Source organism: Kogia breviceps, chromosome 8 (assembly GCF_026419965.1).
Source record: "Kogia breviceps isolate mKogBre1 chromosome 8, mKogBre1 haplotype 1, whole genome shotgun sequence".
NCBI lineage: Eukaryota > Metazoa > Chordata > Mammalia > Artiodactyla > Physeteridae > Kogia > Kogia breviceps.
The window spans coordinates 112,819,078-112,836,011 of NC_081317.1; the positions used below are offsets into that span (position 1 = coordinate 112,819,078).

A 16,934-nucleotide genomic window follows, 5' to 3' on the forward strand; every position below is an offset into this window, starting at 1 on the left:
GTCTCACTACCAAATGTGTGTATAGGTGTCAGTATGTTTTATAATTGAAGATTCTCCTCCAGAGAAGATGAACCATTGTTTTCGGAACGATCTGCAACTTATTTCCTTTTCATCCTAAATACTCATGTGAATCTAAAGATAGCATTTATGTTTTTAGAATCTTTAAGAAAACCAATGAAGTCTAGGACCTCAAGCTTGATTTATTTTAGGTCTTGTATAAAATAGGCACTCAATTAAACATCGTCTGAAGAATGAAGGAATAAATTCCAGCCACCTGAACTTGGGAACCCAACCCATAATCACAAAGGCCTATATCCTGGAGCAGATTCCAGATGGAATTCAAAATAAAAGTCTCAAAAACTAGGCTCAGATCTACCTCCTGTAATTGATTCTGCTTAATTCAGAGTTTGAATCATCTCAAGGTTTCCAAAAGATCCAGACAGAATTGTGTAGGCAGAGGTCCAAGAAAATAAATGTGACTATACTTCAGAAGAAGTAGCTTGGACCTTCCTTTGTAGAAAAGAGAGCCCTTGGAGTTTCTGGAAACCCCCTCAAGGGGCGATCTCTGAGTGGGTTATCCCAGAGTCACATTCCAGAGCTGTATGGCTATACATCAAAACAAAGTTTTGAGGTAAGAGCCGTGCGTTCAGGGAATTTCCTGGCTGTCCAGTGGTTAGGACCCGGTGCTCTCACTACTGTGGCCCGGGTTAGATCCCTGGTCGGGGAACTGAGATCCCACAAGCCGCGTGGCATGGCCAAAAAAAAAGAAAAAGGCAATGCATTCAAAGATCACCCCTCCGCCACCTCCTACTCCCACTGCCACTGTTACCGGTGCAGTCATACCCAAGCGGGGGGCCGGCCCACCTAGCCTGAGACACACATTGTCGTCCAGGGAAAGGACCCACTGTGGCGGCGGGTAGGAGAAAGAAGACAGCCATGGCTGTGTGGGAAGGAGTTGGGCTCCCTGTGTTTATTAAGGAGCTTAGATCAAAATCACCATGCCATACAAACACGGACTAGTAACTTCTCACAACACAGTAAGTCATTAGCCTGTATGCCCAATAGGTGATTAGCTCAAAGAAGGCAGAGACATCCATCTGGATTCACTAGTTTGCCTGCAGAGAACCCAATACCTGTCATACATTAGCTGCTCTTTATTGAGCGCCTGAGGCCACGGCAGTGGATAAGAGTGGGTTTCCCTCCTGCCTGTAGCTCACTAGCTGTGAGGCGTGGAACACTTCAGTGCTGCGGTTTCTCAGCTGTAAAATAGGGATAATGACTGTACCTTAGTAGGTAACTATGAAAAATAAATGAGTTAATATGGGAAACGCACTTAGAACAGGACCTGGCACATAGCATTATTATATTTTCTATCATTATCATTATTATTATTAATTATTCTGACCTCTGATTCCTGGTGTAGGGTGGCCCTGCCCAACTTCTAGGATTTCATGCTGTCCTGGAGGAACAGCCACACCTACAGTAAATCATCCTCCTTTTGTGAAGAGGAAGACAAAGCTTGCCCCTCAATAATATGAACTCTGCAAAAGGCCTCCTGTCTTGCAGTGTTTAAAAAGATCCTCTGCTCGGGCTTCCCTGGTGGCGCAGTGGTTGAGAATCCGCCTGCCAATGCAGGAGACACAGGTTCGTGCCCTGGTCCGGGAAGATCCCACATGCCGCGGAGCAACTAAGCTCGTGAGCCGTGGCCGCTGCGCCTGCGCATCCGGAGCCTGTGCTCCGCAATGGGAGAGGACACAACAGTGAGAGGCCCGAATACCGCAAAAAAAAAAAAAAAAAAAAAAAAAGATCCTCTGCTCAATATTCTGTAACAACCTAATTGGGAAAAGAATTTGAGAAAGAATAGATACATGTACATGTATAACTGAATCACTTTGCTGTACACCTGAAACGAACACAACGTTGTTAATCAACTAGACTCCAATATAAAATTAAAAGTTAAATAAATAAATAAATACATTTTAAAAATAAAGAGATCCTCCAGAGTGAGACGCTGACAACCACTTCTGTCCTTAAGTACTTTTTTTTAACGTTGTATCCAAGTTACTACCCAAGGCCCATTGATATCAAACAGAAAAAATAACTTCCTCACACGGGCATAAGTTGCACAAAATACCATCAGTGCAATTTTGACAGGTACCAGGAGGTCCCCAGTACTGCTAACTGTTCACTGGGCTTGGCCTCAGATGTGATTCAGTAAACCGCTATATTGGGCTTCCTTGCTTCCTCTCACACTGCCCCTGCAGTCATCCTCCGGGGGGTTTCGGTCATCTAGGACGGCCTGGGTGCCTGGGTGTGTGCGCCCAGGTCACTGTGGAGGGCTGTGTGAGTGAGATCAGGAACCGGAGCATCTTAAAATGAAACAGCTGCAGCAGGAGTGGTCCAGGCTTGGGCGCAATACGATAGCTGCTATTAAACTCCACTTTGAGATTCTCTTGGCTTTGATGATTTCTTTCTTCCTCTCCAAAGTTTATCCTTCTTTTCCTGACCTCAAGCCAACCTCATAAAAGCCCAATTTTTGTTTTGGCTCGAATTAAAGTTTTCGTTGTGTTGTTGTTGCTTTCAGGATTTTGTTTTCGGTTGTTTTGTTTGTTTTTCCTTTGTCTATTTGGTCTGGGAAAACTATGAAGGGAGGCAGCCCAGCCATTCTAGAGTGTCTTGAATAGATGTGGAACTAGGAATTTTTGTTCCCTGGTATTCACCTGTCTCACAGCCTCTTCCCCTTCCACCGTGCCGTTTCCTCCTAGTAAGCAGCTGGAAATGCCCCTTTTTTTTTTTTCAGACTGTGCGCTACTGGTCGCCTTCCTTGGCATCTCTCATTCCACGGCGAGCTAGTTGAGGTAAAAGGCTTCATTTCAACATCCAACAGTGGCATCCTTGAGTAAAGTTTATTATTCACCATTGAAGAGAATAAATGTTTAAATGCATTGTCAGAATGAAAAACTCTTTTTCATTCTGACAGTTAAAAATTGAACGCACGTTTAAGTTCCTCGGAAAAGATGTGTCATAGTAACACAAACAGAATTGGATAGAATTGGAATTATTATAAAGAGGCAGTTCTGGGGCCTTTTACCTCTCCCGTGAGGGAAATCATTTAAATGAACTACGAATATCATTCCCTCGATTAACATACCTTAACCCCACCACTGTAGACGCATCATCTTTTCTTAAGGTGATAATTAATAAGGCATCACTTAAAGACTATTTAATGTTGCTGAGACGAAGACAAGACCTAAGTCACCCAACTCATTGGGACTTTATCCAGCTCCCCACGACCACCTGGGATTCATCTCAATTCTCTGATTCTGTGTTTCAAATCAGCCTCTCAAAGATACTATTTGCTGTCAGCAAGTCCCCTGATTTACTTAATCCTTCCCCAAAATGTGTCCTGAAATTCTCACAATTTAACCCCTATTTGTCATTGAAGGCAGCTCCTCTGCAGTGACTAAATCACTCTCCGCCATTGTCAGGTGTTAGCAGAGGCCCTGGGGCTGCTCTGGTGGCCTGGGAAAGCGAGACCAGCCCCCTGAAATATTGCTGTTACTTTATAGTCTCAACAAATCATCAATAGATTTTTTTTTTTTTTTTTTTTAGTTACACTTAAAATCTCCACTACTCTTTTCCAAAAGAAAGAACATCCAGGCATAGTGCAAATGGTAAGTTGCTCTCGGAGATTCAGTATATATTTCCCATTTTAGGAAGGACATTACTAATTCCATCTGTAATATGCACACGTTGTGTTTCAGATTACATAGTACGATATGGGGAAATATGGATTCGAATAGAAGAAGGGAAAAAGAAGAAAAATAAGTAGAAAAGGGGAAAAAGGGTAATAAAAACTCTTCTCTGATTCACTTAAAACTAGATTGAGACAATCAGATCCGATGTGGTCTCGTTTCTTCTTCTAACGTGTAAATCCTGATGGATTAAAAAAAAACACCACGGTTTATAAAGCAGAAGTCCTATGACAAGAGAGGTGGCATTTTTATGCTTCCCTAAAAGAGCAGTAAGAATGCACTACAATCAGTCATAAAAATCATCGGAGGGAATAGATTTGGAAGAGTTTGTGTGGTATCACGTCATCATCCTTAAAGTTCACGCCTCCGACTCATAATCTCAACCTTCCTCAATCCGCAGGTGATATGGAAGGCATGGGATTGAATTCACTGAAGGGCAGCCCACTTTTTTATTAAGCTTTCTATGTTGAGGTACTTGTAGATTCTCACGCAGTTGTGAGAAATGATAGAGATCCCATGCATGCTTTACCCAGTTTTTCCTAATCTTGCAAAATTATAGTGCAATGCCCCAATCATGATGCTGACATCAATACAGTCAAGACACAGGACTTTTCCATCACCGGGATCCCTCTTGTTGCCCTTTTATAGCCACACCCACTTCCCCTCCACCCTCTCGGCTCCTTAACCCCTAGTTGCCACTAATCTTTTTCCTATTTCTATAATTTTGCCATTTTAAAATGTTACATAAATGGAACCAGACGGTGTACAACAATTTGGGGTTGGCTTTCCCACCCAGAGATTCATTTGGGTTGTTGAGCTTATCAATAATTTGTTCCTTTTCATTGCTGAGTAGTATTCCAGGGTATGGCTGTACTATAATTAACAGTACATGCTTAACTGTTAACAAAATGGTGAACAGTTTGTGTGTCCTTTGAAGGACATCTGTGTTGTGTCCAGTTTGGAGCTATTGTGAATAAGGCTGCTATAAACATTCATGCACAGGTTTCTGTGTGAACTTAAGTCTTCACTGAGCTGGAATAAATTCTCTGGAGTGCAGCTGCTGAGTCATACGGTAGTTACACGTTTACTTTTTAAGAAGTTGCGGAACTGTTTTCCAGACCGGCTGTCTAATTTTTCTCCCCACCAGCAGTCTATGAGTGATCCATTTTTTCTGCAGCTTCATTAGCACATGGTGTTGTCATGGTTTATTTTTAGCCAAAGCCAGAAATCCAGTTTAGGACAAAAACTGCTAGCAAGGCTTCCAAATTTAACATATTTTGTTATTTTTAACACTACACAGCAATTAAATATTAATATAACTTATATATATAAAAACCTTAGCTTGCTTTGGTTTAAACTCTGCAACTTAAAAGCTCTGCACTTTAGACAAATTACTTAACATCTCTGAACCTCAGTTTCCTGATATGTGAAAACTACTCCTTCCAGGTAAAGAACTATATTAAAGTAATGATGTGTATATAGAGCATAGGATAAAATAAGTGTTCAATGAATGTTAATTCCTTTCCTCTACGTCACTCCGTTTGATCCTCATATATTCTAACCTACATGCTTCCTCTCAATCCGTTCCAAGAACCACTTAGAACCACTGCTTCTGTTCAGTTGTATAGTTCTGTCTCACCTCAATTCAGGCGAAAATGAATATAGTTTAAAACTCAGTTAAGGGCTTCCCTGGTGGCGCGGTGGTTGAGGGTCTGCCTGCCAATGCAGGGGACACGGGTTCGAGCCCCGGTCTGGGAGGGTCCCACATGCCGCGGAGCGGCTGGGCCCGTGAGCCACAACTACTGAGCACGCGTGCCACGAAGACCGTGCTCCGCAACGAGAGGCCGCGACAGCGAGGGGCCCGCGCACCGCGATGAAGAGCGGCCCCGCTCGCCGCAACTGGAGAGAGCCCTCGCTCAGCAACGGAGACCCAACACAGCCATAAATAAATAAATAATTAAAAAAAAAAAAAAAAAAAAAACCCTCAGTTAAGAGGATGGAACAGAAGCAGCACGATATTGCTTTCAGGAAACAAGTTCAAACCCAGATCAACCGCCTACTGACTGTGTGAACTTGGGCCATTATTTGACATCTCCAGTCAATGCCGCTGATGTTCATCTCTTCATCTTTAGAATGGACAGAATCAGACCTGCTTTACCTGCCCTCCAGAGGTGCTGAGTTCAAATGAAAGAATTACGTGAAGGCAACTTGTAAACAGTGAAGAGCTACTCGACTACCCGGCTAGCAGAATAAGGCAAGTTATAGAAAACACTGAAGTCCAGGGCACCAAAGGGTCTCATTCATTCTGCCGTAGACTGTCAAGGTAGAAACATGGCGGGAACCACAATGACTTCTGGAGAATGGGGTGCAGGAAGACCAGAGTACAAGTTCTCGTTTGTTTTTATGTAAACAATTAGAAATGAGTTCACCAACACCCTTACTTGGTCTTCATCAGCAGTTGCCCCCGGCACCCAGGGGTGGAGGAGATCTGAAGGGCAGAGAGGCTAACAGTGCCCCCAACTGTAAGAGGGAAGAACAAATCTGACTCCATACTGGATCTGTTTCTTTTACTTCAACCTTTGTATTCTGTTGCTTTTGCTACAAGTTAATCACAAAAGAATGTTACCTGTTTCCTGAAATATACAGGAGAGCCCATTCTCAAGGCCCTGACCTTTAAAGGTATAACATTTTCCTATTCATAGAGAGATAAAAAGTTGCAGAACAGAGAATAACATTTGTCTTGTTGGAGGTTTATTGGAACATAAACCTCCAGACCTAACTGGACAGCTGCAAGAACAAAGGATTCTGGCACCAAGAAGTCTGCAACAGCCAGCCACACCCGCCTTCCCTTTTAGTAAAAGAAGCCTGAATTCTAACTCGGGTAAGATGGCTCTTTGGGACACTAGTCCACCATCTTCTTGGGCTGCTGGCTTTCCAAATAAAGTCACTATTCTTTGCCCCAACACCTCGTCTCTTGATTTATGGGCCTGTTGTGCACTGAGCAGCACCAGCTTGGACTCAGTACCACCACCACAAGCTCACAGAGATGAGCTTGACTGAGATGTGTTATGGGCGGGCTCAGTTAGATGGAAGCAGTATATAATCCAGTTGCAACTAGACTAACCTTCACCAAATGGACAAAGGCCTTTAAAAGATTCCTGCAAAGAACCTTATACTGAAGATAATTGAAAGAATACAGGCAGAAACCATCAAAAAGAAAATGACAGAATTGATTCTGTTCTTGCCCCACGTTAAGCACTTTAGTCCTAAAGCCATGAAACAATGCAGAAACACAGACAACATGAATCCAACAGTAAGTCAACTAAAGTATTTTTAAGTGACCGAGGCTATTTAAAGTGTAGATTTGCATCCACAACTGATAAGGCTGAATCTCACCTTTAAATATTTAAACCTATTATTCGATTTTTCTTTATCTTGACCTTTTGTAGTTTTGCTTTTGCATAGGTATATAATGTACATAATACATCAGTAAAGTAGTGCAGATATATAATTTGCCAATAAATATACTTTAAATGTTTTACTCTTGGGGTGAACAATGAAAACAATGAGGGGACCATTGACCGAGGGTATCCTATTTCTTTCAGATGTCATTTCTCCTAGTTTAGACCTTTGTGTTAGACACCAACAGACCACCGCACATGGCCAAGATGGCATGCAGGTAGATCTCCTCTGCCAGTTTAGCAGGTTGCTCTCACTGAGACCACCTCCCCATACCTTTCTAGAGCCTCTAAAGACAGACAGAAGACTTTTCCTTCACCCTGCCAACCTTGAGATCTGGAAGTCAATCTCCTCATACAAATCTCTATGAAGTCCATGGGCTGTCAACATCCCACACTCCTCAGCTTTCAGGGATGTACCTGGCATACCAGTCTTTAACATTGTACAGCTACGCCAAAGAGAAGAACTAGTGTTTATTAAGCACTTACTGTATGCCAGACCCTCAACTAAGAGCCTCATGTAAATCATCTCACCACATGTTCATCATGACATTGTGATAGACAATTATTATCCACCCTGTACAGAAGTGTAACTGAAGCGAAGGATGGTTAAGCAATTTTCCCAAGATCCCATGCTGATAGCTGCTCCAGTCAAGATTCAAAATTGTGCCTCCGACTCCAGAGACTTGCTCTTAATCACTGTGTTATGCTACTCTCCATGCGTAATAATAGCTTTATTTGTATGCACTAAGATTTCTTTACAATGTACTCAAGATTAATTTCTCCAATTTGTCTCATTCCAAATGTGATGTTGCTTCATCTTGGGATCAAATATTTACCAGAGCACATCACTGGTCTTGTAATAAACAAAATAAATTACAATTGTGTTTACAGGAAGTAGTCTTACAAACAGATTTTGAAAAATTTATCTTACCAATCCTTGAAAAAAAAACTGCTGTAAATTATTTCTAACGTGAAGCAGGGTATAAACAATAATACAATAAAATGTATCTGGCTTACTATTTGTTCAGATGTGTCTGAGGTTATAATTTAGAACTCCTAGCATCCAAGGCAATGAGAAAAATTCAGTGTGTGATCTAGTTATTTCCTCATAGTCAGATGTTCTTGCCTGTGTACACTGAGGACACTTGAGTTCTCAGATGTTCTCGTTACAAATACCTAGGTTGTGATTTTAAAAGCACTATAATTTACAAAGCACAGCCCACACCAAGTGGACTCAAATGCCACTTTTTTGACATAGCTATTTTATCCTTGATGAACCATCATATGTATCCTTATGAACACTTCATTAAACATCACTGTATCTGAAAAAGGAAAAGTTCACCTTTCAAAGAAAAAGCACTTCAACAGTCCACATATAATTCATATTTGTAATAAAGCAAAAAAACTTGATTAGATTCTGTCATTTTATTGCTAACATCATCTTGACTTGACTGGCACAAGATTCAGAGAACTTAACAATGTTTGGAAAAGCAGAAAGAATTACTAGGAATGTAAGGACGCAGTTCCTCACTTCATTTATCCCAGATTAATAACAGTTAAAGTTGCCTGGTTTCTTCCTGAAAAAGTTTTTTCACCGTTTTCTCCACAAGTTGGAGTTTATGGAAATCCTCTCATGGATATACTTTATTACTCCAGTTTAACACCAATTTGAAAAAAAACAATGCTTTTTGACACCAGTTATGACAACATGCAATCATTTAGAAAGAACAGTGGTATAGTAGGTTAAAGGTCCTTATATTTCAACCCAGTAATGAAAAATCAAGGGAGCTAGTATTTTCTATATACAAGAGTTTGTATATGTTTCCTTGATGGGTCTTCTTCACGCAGTGAAAAATCTATTTTAAAAATCACTGAATTGAAACAAACAAACTCAATCTATTTGGTTTTGCGGATCCAACTCATGCCTCTCCTGTTATACACAAAGAGCCAGATGCTGCCTAAGGAAACTTTCTTTTGTAGATTTTATGTTTCTGCATTCCTCCTGGGTCATATTTTGCAACCCTCTTTAAGCCATCATTTCATAACTATCATGAGAAAAAGCACTCACTCATTTTCTCTGATTTTACATCTTCACAGAATTTTTTTTAGATGGATCACAGCAATCTTATAGGAAAACTCCATTTTCTGGTAGATTCTACAAAGGATAGAATCTGAATGTCCAGTGCACTGTCTGTTTGTCACCCAGCACAAGTAGGGACTCCCATTACCTACAAAGGTATTAGGAAAGTGCTCCCAGCTGAAAGTATTTATCCAATTCCAATTGTCGTTTGAAAGTCTAAAATACTAAGGGTGGTACTGTTCCAGGAGCTACTGTTTAAAACAATGCAATGCCTGTTTAGAGGGAAAAAATCAGTACTTGAAAATCTGAGTTGGTTTAAAAAATAATAACTATTCATCCAAAAAAGAATTCTTAGAGAAACATTTATATGCCAGGCACATGTTTTTAATTTTAATAACATTAGCTTACTGAAATAAATATGTAGAGTCTAATCATTGTTTTCTATATTTTGATATTTTTATATTATTCTATTATAGTGAGTTTTCAAAGAAGCTAATGAATAACAATGAAGGAAAAGTATGTATCTGTCAGGACAAAGTTGCTGTGGTTTGTAGGCATTGCAAAATGGTGTGTTGAAAAGAAATCTGTTAAAAAGTAATTGAAAACTGCTCTGATTTAAAAAGAAATGAATGTATATCCCTATAGGATAATGTCAGATAAAAAGTAATCGTGTTCCCTGTACAGTTGTGTTTGTTGGCATTTATATAAGCATAATAATGCTTTCAGGGTATTTTCATAGTTGTTCACTTAACGTGGGATTAACATCAAAACCTTTATAATTATTTGAGATCACGAATTTGAAAGTGGTGTGGTAAAACATGTTAATGTTTAAAACACTCTAGCAGTTTTAATACCAAACAGATTAACACACATGAAAGTAATATAATTTGTGCACTGAATAAAATGTCAAGCCAATTCTTTTGGTCAAGAGAGAATTCTTTCTAGCCACTGCTTTGTATTTCTTATAGACACACTAAAGCGATCAGCTAGAAAACTGCATGAGAGATACACATAGGTGTGCATGACTCGTGAACTTGAAAAATTATTGTGTCTTTGTCATCGCACAATTTCATGAAACCAGCATTTCTGAAGTTTGCATTAAATAAAATTGAGAACCAAAACATGACAATCTAGAAGAATGAAGGTGGGATTATTAAGAAAAATAAAAATAAAGCCTAAAAGAGATTGCTAATTGGCAAGAACAGCTATGGATTTCTTTTATAACCACCAGCAAAGAAATGTAGGTCCTTAATGCATTAGAAGCATATTTTAATATGCACCCCAGAGTCTCATAAAAATATTTCTTTGCCTCAACTTTCCCATCTGGACAGGAGAGGAAAATGGGTAGTCATTTAGAAAATAATATGAAACTGTGGATTAATTACCCATTTTGCCCAGCTTTCTTGAATTCGTGTGAAAATGGACCTCACATCTCAGACCTAATTATATTATAATCCTCGTTGCACTCAGCTACACGGATCAGGGTGGAGTGGGAAACCTTGGAGACTATACTGAACGTGACAAATGCAGGTGCCTCCCCCCAGACACAGAGACTGTGTATTAAAAGCCGGTGTCTGTATAACTTCAGCTCCGCCTGAAGGGGCGGTGGTCGAGGAGTTAAATCATGTAGTTTCCACGTACACAGAGAAAATGCATAAAAAGAGATTTATTATCATATTTTCTTTTTGAAATGTAGTATTTGTTTTCGACTTTAAAAATGCTCCTCGGTATAAAGCAAATAGTTCAGTTTTGTGAAACAGCAGCCGAGATATAATTGTCTGTGAAATATAAGGCTTAGGACCTGGTTCGAGTTAACTACTGTTCTGCTGAGACCAGCTAGGCTAGCCCGCAGTGGCCGGCCGAACGAGCAGGTTCCAGGAGGACTGGGCGGCCGCAGGAGCCGGGCCAGAGGCCTTGGAGCTTTATCCTCCTGCAACCGAGTTAAAGTGACTTTGCACAAAAAGTCAAACAAGAATGAGCAGCCATGGAAAACGGCACGGAGCCGGCCAGTAGGTTTAACAGCGAGAGAGAGCGGGAAATCCAGGAACCGCCTGGAAGTTCTGGAGGAAAATGGGATGGGATGGACGAGAGGGGAACGGAAGAGGGGAGAAAGGAAGCAGGGCAAGGGCACACCCTGGGCTCCACGTGCGCGCTGCACGGTGCGTTACCGCTAGGTGCGCCCCAGCCGCTCGGCCGGGAAGGAGAAGCCCTTCAACTCGGCTCCGCGAGCCTCCGCACCGGGTGCAGGAAAAGCCCCCGGCCCGGCCCCCTCCCCGCCTCCTCTCCGCCGCCCCCCCCCCGCCCCTCCCCGCGCCGGCTCCGCGGGTCCTTCCTCCGCCGCCCGGTGCAGAGAGAAAGCGGGCGGCGGCAGATTTGCCCCGGTGGCACCGAAGCCACAAGCCTGCCCGTAATTGCAAAGCAAACAAGGCTGAAATATTGGATTGGTCTCAATCGTGACAAGATCTACGCTTTTGCCGCCAATTTGTTTGTGCAGCTCTATTTAAAGGCCCTTGATTGAGGAAATGTTGAAAATAGCGGGGAGGGTTCCCTAATGAGACCTCGGGAGGGAAGTTGGGGGGGGGAGGGCCGCCGTTAACCCCTTCCTGCCCGCCTCGGGCGAAAAGCCCCCGAGCCGCGCGGGGGTAGAAGGGGGCGCGGGGGTCCGTCCCGTCCCGCCCCGCGCTGTGACCTCCCGCCGGCAGCGGCCTAAACTCCGCCCGCGCTCGCATCTCCCCCCGCGCCCCCCGCGCCCGCGGCCCGCGCGGTTGGGACCCCGAGGCCTGGTGGCGCCCTCCGGCTCGTCCCGGCCCTGGTTGTCGGGCTGGGGGTCCCGGCGGCTGGAAGGCAAGGCGAGACACGCAAGAGGAAGGAAGAGAAAACACGCACACGTTTAATTGCGCGCGGCCTGTGCGCCCGGCGTCCAGCCCCGCACGCGCCTTGATCTCATTCATTCGTCCCGCGCGTCCTCGCGGCCGGCGTGGCTACCCCATTGCTCAGATGCGGAAACCAAGGCTTAGAGAGACCAGTCCGCGGCGTCCGCCCGGCCAGCTCTGGCTCCACAGCTCAGGAGGCGGAGGGGCCAGGGGAGACCAGGCCGGACTGGGTCCCCGCTCTCCGTCCCACGCCGGCGATGCGGGGCCCTTGGACGCACGGTCCAGCCGAGGAGCCTTCCCTGCTTCTCCCGAGGGCTTGGCGACGAAGGTCTGTGCCCTTCAGGACGACGTCTGCCTCCACCGCTAGCTTTCATTGGTCGCTTTCAAAACAAAGAAAATTGCAATCCGATTGCAACTGGGATACGCGGAACTCACCAGATTTCTCTGTCATCCTTTACACAGGTTGTTTAAGCACCTACTGGGTACAGTGCCTCGATTGGGCTCTCAGGGAACCCACGGTCACAGGAGGGGAAAGATGTGTGCCCAGAGATCTACCGGAGAGAAGATGGGGGTTCGGGGGGTGGGCATCAGAACGGAGTTCAGAAGAAGGGAGACCTGATTTGCGGGAGCAGAGAGAAGGAAAGCCGTACCTGGAAAGGCTTCCTGGAGGAGGTGACATTTACGCTGGGCCTAGAAGAAACCAAGAAGTGTGGGTTCTTAAACATGGGAGAGACATGGGTTGTTCGCCAGCTCCGCTGGCAAGTCGAGGGGTGGCAGACACACAGCTGAGGACAATATAGGGGTCACACTTTCATCACCTGCTGAACCCCCAGCTGCCCCTCTGACTTGGAGAACTTGAGTTGATCGAGTCCTGAGCAATAAGTTCCAGTCTCTCTTAGGACTGAAAACCTAGGGCTTGCAGACGACACCAGCCGCTAGACTTTGACCTTTCAGGAGCCCTGGACTTGGGCCAAAAGGGACTGTTAAGGGCAGGCAGGGGCAGGAAGGTGGCACTGGGGCACTGTCCCTGGGGCTCTTATTAGAGCTACACGTTCCCGGGCTTTTCCCAGAGGGATGTGGTCAGAAATGTACCTTGGCCAATCAGAAGTTTGTCTTTCTGGAGTCACAGCCAAAGGTAGACTGGGCAAATGGAGACCCCGGGGTGGGGGGGTGGGGGGCGGAGGGGGGGCAGGGAGAACTGGCTTTGGTGGTCCTTCCCCAAGAACGACCTGTGCCTTCTGTCAGCAAAACAAAAAAAGCATAAGTCATCCGCGTCTAGCGGAGTCTCTCAATGTGTTCTGAATGGAATTCTGCTTTTTCTGTATGCAACCAATTCCTTCGTTTGAAGTTGGATGCTTTGCAAGAAGCAGAATGCAATTCCATTTTTTGTTCCTCGAGGTTTTGGCCTGTGTTAACTTAAGTGGGCACTCACACAAGTATTAAAAAGAAATCCATTCTCTCCTGGAAAATGAAACAAAGTCGCGCCTCTCCAATCACACTGCAGATATATAATCTGTAACAACAAACTCCACTCCGGGTGCTGCGCATTTCCAGCAAGCATCCTGCCTTCTCTGTTTATGTTATAACTTTTCTGCCTGCAATTATTTTTATTTTTATTTTCTGTCACTTTAACAGAATCCAGAGCCTTTTCCTTTAATGTTTTGTACACAACATGTTCATTTGGATAAGATGTCCTTTCTTATCCTCTTTTAGCTTGCCTTTCCTCGTGTAGCATTCTGTATCGGGAGTTTCTAATATTTCTCTCTCTCTCTCTTTTAAGAACTTGTCCCTGTCTTGCTTTATTTGTTTGTGTGAAATATAGTTTGAAAGGAGATCAGAGAGAGCAGGAGGGGTTTGTAATAAGAGAATGACCGAATGACCCAAAGGCTGATTATCTGTCATTAACTGGAGACTCGGTGTACCCAAATTACCAGGGAGACCTCAGTCTGCCGGATCCAGAAAGGCAAGCATGGAATGCAGGGCTGAACAGGCTCGTGGCGTTGCAAACGAAGACACTTTGCCAACACATTTTCTTAAGGAGGTTTCCTTCAAAACTCAGCTCAGCTTCAGTGGACAAATGTTTTAGATTCTGACAGGTTGTACACAGGTTAAAAAGAAAAATCTCTGCTGAGGGACTCCCTTCGGCGTTTCTGGAACGAACTTCTCTGTGTTGTTTCGTTAGGAGCAAAATTGCAGTTAATTGTCTAAGCTCCAGAGAATATTGAGAAGTCAAGCCAAGCTGCTTTTGATCTGCTGAACCCAAGCCTTGTAAACATCGAGGTTTGCCATTAATATCGACAATAAAACGGTTTCTTTTTGTTAACCTGAAACCTAGCCATCGTGGCGAGCCCTCGTCTAGAAGCAAAGGCCCCGGAAGAAACTAGCAAGGGTTTGGAAGCAACTACCAGGGCTAGAGAAATCTATCTCTGTGAATTTGCAAAGGAGGCTTCAGAACAGGAATGCGAGCCACACTGCAGTTAGAACTGGGAAGGCACGGGGGCTTCCAGACACAAACAGACCCTTCAGTCACTTGAGTGGTTTGTCCAGAGCCCTGCATTTTAAGCTGCCATTTGCTTTCATATTTTATTGTGAACCGCAGACTGTATTGCAGACTAGTTGAAGTCTATTCCTTACCATTTCCTCAGAGAGTGTATGCAAAATTACAATTACTTCCTCTTCTGCATGTTGAATGCTTTCCTCCCGGCTTCGAAGAAAATATTGCTTGTGTGTGTAGGTGATTTGATTGAAACAAGAATGTGAATGAGTAGTTGACATAAATCCTGTGAGGTGTATTTTCTTACACCACTTTTGCTCTAAACTCCATCTATATTTTACTACAAAGTAGCAAAGATCAGATTTATCATACCTCTTAGGACCACCATAATTACATTAGTAACACTTCCCATGCATATATATGTCATGCCCCCCGGAGTGAGGCCCCTTCATGTGCATTATCTTTTGTTCCCTTCCGTCTGAGTAAGGATTTTAGCTTTACAGACACATGTGGATACCTGGCAAAGGTTCCCCCTTATCAATAAAGACCCTCCAGAGCAGCAGCACATTTGCCAGTTACTATGAAGATCTAGTCATTGATTATTTGGAGAAAATGCAAATTCCCACCACTAATCATAGTGGACGTTAAGATGTTTCTTGTACAGTGTACACCTTAATTATTGTACACAATGTTATATGTCAGTCATATTTCAATTTTTAAAAATATTTTTCTAAAGGACTTTATTTAAGGATGAGCCAGTGTCTTATTCTTCACCACTTTCAGGTCCTATGACACCCAAAACCCTGTTAATCCAAACATTGCTGGAAGAGGCCAGTTAGAAGCGAGGGAAGGAGGCAAGGGAGAAGGAGGTAGAGAGGGAGAGGACGGTAGAAAGGGAGGAGAGGAGAGAGAAGGGCTAAATGCAGGGGGGGTTACAAGCACCCAGCAAGTTCCAATTTTCTCCACTGACTTAACTGTTTCCTGATCAACACGGAGCAGTCAGCCCCTCCAGAGTCATCACTGCAACTGGATCAGCCCCTCCCCACCCTGTCACCACAGGTCTGTTCGGATGGGAAAGAGGAGGCACAAGGGCTCACTCACCAAATACCCCAGGCCCACCCCAAAATCCAACAAGCAAATGCTCACGAGACATGAAACCTCCGAAGAGCCAAGGGCAGCTCTTCCTGCCCTTCGTTTCTGAAACAAACGTGAGTCTGATCAAACTTGATTCTGCTTCGTAGATGTGTACTTCAAGCACCACCACGTTTCTGGGGCCACTGTCACTCGCCAAACGGTACACAAGAAAGGCAGGGACTACAAAACCCCAGTGAGAGGGAGACTCTTGCTGCCACTCAGGCAATATGCCTGGTTCTAGATTGTCCTAGAACAATCTGGGGCTAAGTGGCCAGCAGGTACAAGGACTCAACGCCACCCTTGGACAGACAGAAACGCAGAGCAATTAGGGTGTCACAAGAAACACATCCTTGGAGCAGGTGAGGCTGGGGTGACATCTTCAAGAACACACTGCTTTTGCTGCCACTTTCTGGGTTTGATGTTCTTTCTGGGTTTCTTAGCACGTTCTGGGGTTCACCTCACAGAAGAGCATGATAGATATTTAAAGCAATGCCCAGACTCACTTCTACTACGTTGCTTAAGAAAATAAGGGAGAACGAGATTTGAAAGACACTGAAGGGAATTGAGCCATAATTCCCGTAAACATAAAATGTGTGTTTATGGCCCTCTGGCCTGGTTATTTTCAGGTCCAGTTTATTTTGAGTTCTCATGAGCAAAACACAAGATACAAACTGCCCTCGCCTTTGAAATAATAAATACCTCGAAAAGATCTGTATTTTCCCTAAAAACAGACTGAAGTTTTAAAGAAAATATTTAGTTCAAACCAGATTTATTTTAAAAGTAATATCTCACAAGACCAGAACGTTTGCAAGGGAGTATGCAACCATTCCCGTGCCCTTTGACTCACTTCCAGGGGAAGGGGTAGGAGTGAGGAAAAAGAGACAGGAGACACGGGCCCAGAATAAACGTTGGACCCCAGTTCTGTCTGCTTAGCTGAAGGAGGCAGATGTAACGTGCAGTACAGTGGGTACACCACCAGCTACAAGGATTGCAAACGTCATCCCCAGCCGCCCTCCTTGTGAAGCAGTCTCCCCGCCTAGGTAAGACTGGTTGCAGCTCAGCTCAGGGCCTCAGAAAAGGGGGAGATGTTAGCACGCCCTTACCCTTGCAGGATTCCTCCTGCAGGCACCCCAGGCG

The 16,934-nt window shown here is 44.0% G+C and overlaps 1 long non-coding RNA gene across 3 annotated transcripts in view; it reads right to left on the reverse strand.

Moving 5' to 3' along the window:
* Positions 1-16,934, reverse strand: part of LOC131760926 (uncharacterized) — an 81,714-nt gene that overhangs the window by 61,386 nt on the left and 3,394 nt on the right. Inside the window, exons 3-4 of one of the 3 annotated variants that reach the window (XR_010841677.1) lie at positions 12,820-12,859; positions 12,605-12,720 (exon numbers count right to left, since the gene is read on the reverse strand). The exons of the other annotated variants lie outside the window; for them this stretch is intronic. This is a non-coding gene — a long non-coding RNA (uncharacterized lncRNA). The remainder of the gene's footprint in view (positions 1-12,604; positions 12,721-12,819; positions 12,860-16,934) is intronic. 3 annotated transcript variants of the gene reach the window in all.